At 35.4% G+C, this 6527-nt stretch overlaps 1 pseudogene; it reads left to right on the top strand.

The window, feature by feature from the left end:
* LOC102860135 overlaps nucleotides 1-6165 on the top strand; it is a 10821-nt pseudogene extending 4656 nt beyond the window's left edge.
* Nucleotides 6166-6527: the final 362 nt, after the last annotated feature.

Below are 6527 nucleotides of genomic sequence, written 5' to 3'. Positions count from 1 at the left end.
TAACAACAACAACATGCAAAAATTGGAAACAAAAAGAAGAAATGGTAGTTGAACAATATGGAAGAAATACACAAAGTAACTAAACAAAAAATAATTTATTTGCATGGAAACATTTCAGGAAGCAGCATATAATCAAGAACAAATGAACAAATGGTAATGACAGAAGAAGTTCAAGTTTCACTGAAGGCACTGGGGGAGAGGAGAAAGGAAGGTCCCAGAAATGATGAAATACCAATTAGATGTTTCAGGAAAGAGATGCAGTGCTGGACATGCTCGTTAGACAATGTCAAGAAAAATTGGAAGGCAAGCTACCTGGCCAACTGACTGGAAAATGTCCATATTTGTTCCTATTTTTTAAAAAGTCACGATTCAGGTAAGGTCTATGTGCATAGTAACTGTTTTATGTTTCCTTTTAAAAGCATTTGTAATACATAATTCATTGTACAAAGTTCTACCCAGGCTTTTTTTGTGTGATTAGGCCATATTGTTCAAAATGTGAGCCATTAGTATGTAAAAAAGTATTGAATGGTAGAATTTACAGCACACAGAAGTAAAATCTTGCTGAAGATATTAAAACCCAACTGGAATAAGACATCTATAAAGACCTGCTAGAAATTCGAGTGGGATTCAGAAGAGGCCTTGGGACAAGTGATATTATTGCTGATGTCAGATGGATATCAGATGAGCAGAGACCATGAGAAAGATAATTAACTGTGTTTTATTGACTATGCAAAGGCATTTGATTATGTGAATCATAACAAACTAGTGCTAACATTGAGAAGAATGAAAATCCCAGTATATTTAAGTATGCTCATGTGAAACCTATAGGTAGACTAAGAAATTTTTTTCCAAACAGAAAAAGGTAACACTGCATAATTTAAAGTCAATAAATATGTGCATCATAGTAATATCCTTTTCCCATATGTCTTCAATTTGTATGGTGAAAAAATAATTCAGGAAGTTGCACTATAATAAGAAGAATATGGTATCAGGTTTAGAAGACCCATCAGCTGCCTGCATTATGCAGATGGCACAACTTTGCTTGTAGAAAGTGAAGAAGACTTGAAGAAATTACCACTTGAGATCAAGGACTATAGTTTTCAATATGGGCTACATTTCAATATCAAGAAAACACATCACCACTAAATCAACAGGTAGCATTATGAAAGATGGAAAAAGATTGAAGTTGTAGACAATTTACTTTAATCTAAAGTCATCATCATGGGAACAGCAGTCAGGAAATCAAAAGACATGCTGTATTGGGGAAATCCGCTATCACGTACTTCTCCAAATACTAAAGAGCAAAGATGTCAGCTTAATGACTAAAGATGTGCCTAATCCAAGTCAATTTTCAATTGCTTCCCTCACCTCTGAAAGTGTAGTAATAAATAAGGAAGACAGAATAAGAGTCCATGCCTTTAAATTCTTGTGTTGGAGAAAAGTCTTCCCTATGTCATGGACTGCCAAAAAACCTGTCAGAGAAAACGCAACCAGATTGCTCTTGGAGGCAAGGATTGTGAAACTTGGTTTCCTATAATTTGAGCATGTTGTCAGGCGGGTCAGTCCTTGGAAAGAGACAAAATGTTGAGTAAGGTGAAGGGTCATTGAAAGAAAGGACTATCTTCAATGAGATGGATTTACAAAGTGACTACAACAATGGGGTAGAGTAGAAGATGCAGAGATCATGAAGATGGTGCAGGACAGGACGATGTTTTGAATGATTGGCCATAAGGTCACGGTGAGTAATAATCAACTCCAAGACAGCTAATAACAATAGCAACAAAGTCCAAAGGATACAAATACCAGAAAGAGAGAATCAGGAAGTAAAGGGGAAAGAAATTACCAAGGAATACTTGAAGAGAATTTGCACCAACTGGAGAAGGGGTATCTTTAAGATTGAAGTACCTTATTGAGTATTTATATCAATCATTTTAAATAATGCTAACTCCTATATAACAGAATTTTCAGAACATCAAGGATAAGGAGGAAATCCTTTAAGTTTCCTAGAAGAAAATGCTGACTTTCTTTATAACAGTGATTTTCACATTGCCAATGAAGTTTACTCTCCAGTAACATTGGTTTTCCTCTCCCCAAACAATGAATGAACACTTTTGAAGTTCTAGGAGAAAGCTATTTTAAAATAAAAATCCTACAACCAACCTATCAATTAAATGTGTAGATTAACTTATTGGCAGAAAAAAAATAGGTTGTTTCTTACAACTCTTTATTAGAAAGTTACTGTTGTGACGATGTTGATATGTACGACTAAGTCAGAACCGACCCACAGTGGACCCTCAAGAGGGTTTTAGGAGGCTATAAATCACACAGGGAGAGACTGCTACATCGTTCTCCTACAGAGCAGTTAGTGGATTCAAACTGCATACCTTTGCATTGATAGAATGACTTCTTAACATTAAGCCACCAGAACTGAGGGTATAAAACAAAGATAGGAAGATATGGGAACAAGATACAGTAAGTTAACAAACTGACCATTGTGAAGTAGGTGCAGAAGATTGAAAACGGGAGACAGAGCTCTTTACCAGTAGAATCAGTAGGAATAAAGAAAGACTCAAAAGAACTGACACAAAATACAACTGGGAAACAAATGGATGTTATATAAAAGAAAGAAGTGCGATCAAATAAACAATTAAAACTTAAAAAAGAAGTTGAAGAGAAACTAATTACAATTATGAACAAAATATTCTCTCTCTCATAAATATTCATAGGCACAATGAGCCAAACACTGTTCACTGAATTTTTCAAATTAACTTCTACACAGGACACAGAATTATAGAGTATAACTTGATCAATCTTCACACAAAACAATAGATAGGGTACATTAGAGTAGCAAAGTGAGAAAGTGTAGAGGGACATAAGTAAAAAATTTGGATACTTAGAGTCTCATCATTCAAACAAAAGTGCTAATATTACATTTAAGGTCACAAAGGCAAGCAGAGAAAGAAAAAGATGGTATCTTTTTAAAAAATTATCCAGTTACAATACTAATTCCTTTTATTTGTGTACTACTTCTTCCCTTAAACAACGATATTATTCATTGTGAAGGCTGTAGCCTTTGATCTGCAGCAAGTGCTCACTTTAAGAGAGAAGATTATTATCGTCTGCATAAAGCAAGTTGCTGAGTCTTCCTGTGATCCTGATGCCACATTCAACTCTATAAAGTCAAGCTTCTGAAATGATTTGCTCCACCTATGTATTGAATAGTCATGAAGGAAGATACAGTCCCAAGCCACATATTTCTTGATTTTAAACTATGCAGTGTTCCCTTATTCTATCCAGACAACCTCTTACCTAGGTATAGGTTTTGTGTTAGCATGATTAAATATTCTGGAATTCCCATTCTTATCAAAGTTAACTTAATTTGTTGTGGTCTACATGGTCAAAAGTCTTTATGTAGTCGATAAAACATGTCCAGACATCCTTCTTGTGTACCTTGTTTTTGGCTACGATTCATCTAAAATCACCAATGATTCTCCCAGTGCCACTAGTCTCTTCTAAATCCATCTTGAATTTCTGGGAGTTCTCTGTTGATATACTGCTCTAGCTGTTTTTGAATAATTTTTAGCAAGATTTTACTTGCATGTAATATTGATACTGTTGAAAGATTTCATATTTTGTTGAATCACTTTTTTTGTTGTTATGGGAATGAATATGAATCTCTTCAATATGGATCACATCTCAATATCAAGGGAACAAAACTCTCCACCACCAGACCAATAGGCAACATTAAAAGGAGAAAAATTTGAAATTGTCAACAATTTCCTATTACTCGGGTCCACAATCAATGCCCTTGGTACCAGCAGGTAGGATTTCAAAAGATGTATTGCACTGGGGAAATCTTCTTTCAGGAATTTCTGCAGAGTACTAAAGCACAATGATATCAGTCTAAAGGCTAAGGTGCACCTGATCCAAGTCCTGTTGATTTAATTAATTGCTATGCATCTGAAAGTTGGACAATCAATAGAGAAGTCAGAAGACTTCCTTTGAGTTGTAGTGGTAGAGACGATTATGGAATATTCCATGGACTGCCACGAGAACAAATACATCTGTCTTGGAGAAAGTGAAACCATGGTGCCCCTTGGAAGCAAGGATGGTGACATTGCATCTCACACACTTTGGGCATGTTGTTAACTAGTTCTTCAAAAATTAGATCTGAAAGGTGGAGGGTCAAGTTAAAAGAGAATAACCCTCAAGAAGATGAACCGATATGGTAACTTTAACAACAAGCTGTAACTGTATCAATTGGAGATGGCAAGGATGGCATAGAATAGGACAAGGTATATAGCCATTGTTCATTGGGTCTCTATAATGTAACAGACACTTGAAAGGCACATAACTACAATAACAACAATATAATCTCTCTGGGGAGGCAGTATCATGTATATTTTACTCTGGTTGTATTTCGAGCCTGAGTGGATGAATAATTATTGCAAATCAGTGGTTTAGAGTAATATATATGTTACTTAAAGAAATGAAAATAACCATCAAAGAAACAGAAGAGTTCAGAGAGATTGTTTCTTGGTAACAAGAGAAGAAAAAAGCATTGAAAGAAATAAGGCTATATTTTGCTCTTTTAGATTTTCTACAATGTTCACATATAATTTAAGCATAATCTTTAAAAAGCATTTTACAAACAAAATGAAAACAGGTTAAATGAGACTTGAAAGTTGGCCTTTATATTCCAGTTTGGCTCTCTTCTAGATTCGTGCAAAATTAGATAGGAATGACTAATAGCAGGAGCTTAACATTTATTGAAGTATGTCATTCTAGTCACTTTAGTGTTGTGTGCTATTGAATTGGAACTGACTCAGAGCTGACACTCCAGAGGGCTTACTTAATATTAATTAATCTTAATATTAAATTAAGATAAATAGTACAATTTTTGGAGCTTTGGTGGCCTAGTATTAAGAAGCTGCATTGTAATCCCAAAAGCATGTGATTCGAATCCGCATGTGATTCGAATCCACTAGCTTCTCCACAGGAAAAGGATGGGCAATCTCCTTCCATGCAATTAATTGCCTCTGAAAACTTGCTTAAGGGTCAGCTATGGGCACAGAACAACAACAGTATATTTTTTGTCGTTTACATATGAAATTTATTAATAAGTCAATCCAATGAGTAAGTAGCTGGATCACAGCATGTACCTGCACCCATCTGCCACTCTTCTTTCAGAATATATCACTGCCTTTGTGAACATGTAAAGACAGACTAGTTTATGTGTGAGGAACCTGCATCTTGGAAGCTGGGAGAGTCATTCATTTCTGGGATTTGGAGGGGGCGGTAAGCTTGTTGTCATATGTAAAGGAGCATGTTATTGTTGTTACCTTGGCAACTTTCAAAGATTAATACTCTAGCAGACAATCAGAACAAATACTGTTGAAGGGATTTTATATTGAGGCACACCCAATTTTGAGAACAGATAAATTTGATCAGCAATTGAACATTAGATTTTTTTCACTTGTGCTAACTTAAAAGTAAGTACAAATTAATTCAAATTAAAGAAGAGACCTCCTCCCACTCTCAACGATAATTCTAGTGCTTTCTTATTTCATCTTATATCCTGAATCCTATTTATACTGTTATGAAATAAAGATGTATTATATCTGAAGACCTTCCCTAGGTATTACATCAATAGTGATGAATGGAATACAAAGTCTTTGACCCCTGAAGCTTTTTTCTATGAGTACAATGATCGGGATTTTGTGAGATAGATTTTGCAAGGTGATGGGAGACTTACTTAGACTGTTTTGAGAGGTAATATTTGAACTAATTCTAAGGATCCACAGCTATGCACAGGGCGGGTCAGTTATTACAAAAATAGGGGATACGAGTGGTAATACTCAAGGTGGGAAACAAATTGAAGGGTTCAAATAACAAAAAATATTGCGTCTAATAAGAAAGAGAGAAGATAACCCAAATTAAGTTTTGAAAGTCATTGGAAGGACCTCCTTTCTTCCACCAACCTGTTGAGTGCAGCCTCATTCTGTCTTCACTATATTTTCCCATAAGACTTTCAATATCCAAAGATTCCTAACCAAGAAACAACAGCAGTACCTTCCCATGCCTCAATGGATTAGAATGAAAACCTGCAATAAAACCAGGCACAATTCCAAGAAACACTGCAGAAGAACCTAGCTGGGTATCTAAACAGTCTCACACCCGTGATGGCACACGTATTTACCTAGCTTCACTAGCGCTGCACCATGTCGAGCTGACTGCCGTACTGCCATTTAAGATTTAAAATTACATTACAATCAGGTGACTTCCAGTGAAAAGTATCTTGTTTTTTTGCGTTCATGTTAAGAAATTCACTAATAAATAGGTGAGATTGTCATTGTGTATGTGGGGGAAGAGGGAGGTAATTGGAGTTATTGTGGGGATTACATTGACATCATAAAATTTTTGAATGAAAAACCAGTTTGTTCCAAAAACTCTCACGAAATCACAATGATTAAAAAATAAACCTTAGGAATAGATGATATACCAATTGAAGTATTTCAGATAACAGA

Source organism: Elephantulus edwardii, unplaced genomic scaffold, assembly GCF_000299155.1.
Source record: "Elephantulus edwardii isolate Elephantulus edwardi_28Jun2011 unplaced genomic scaffold, EleEdw1.0 scaffold00130, whole genome shotgun sequence".
Taxonomy (NCBI): Eukaryota; Metazoa; Chordata; class Mammalia; order Macroscelidea; family Macroscelididae; genus Elephantulus; species Elephantulus edwardii.
The sequence above is the reverse complement of the archived record's forward strand: the minus strand, read 5'-3'. Positions and strand labels throughout refer to the sequence as shown.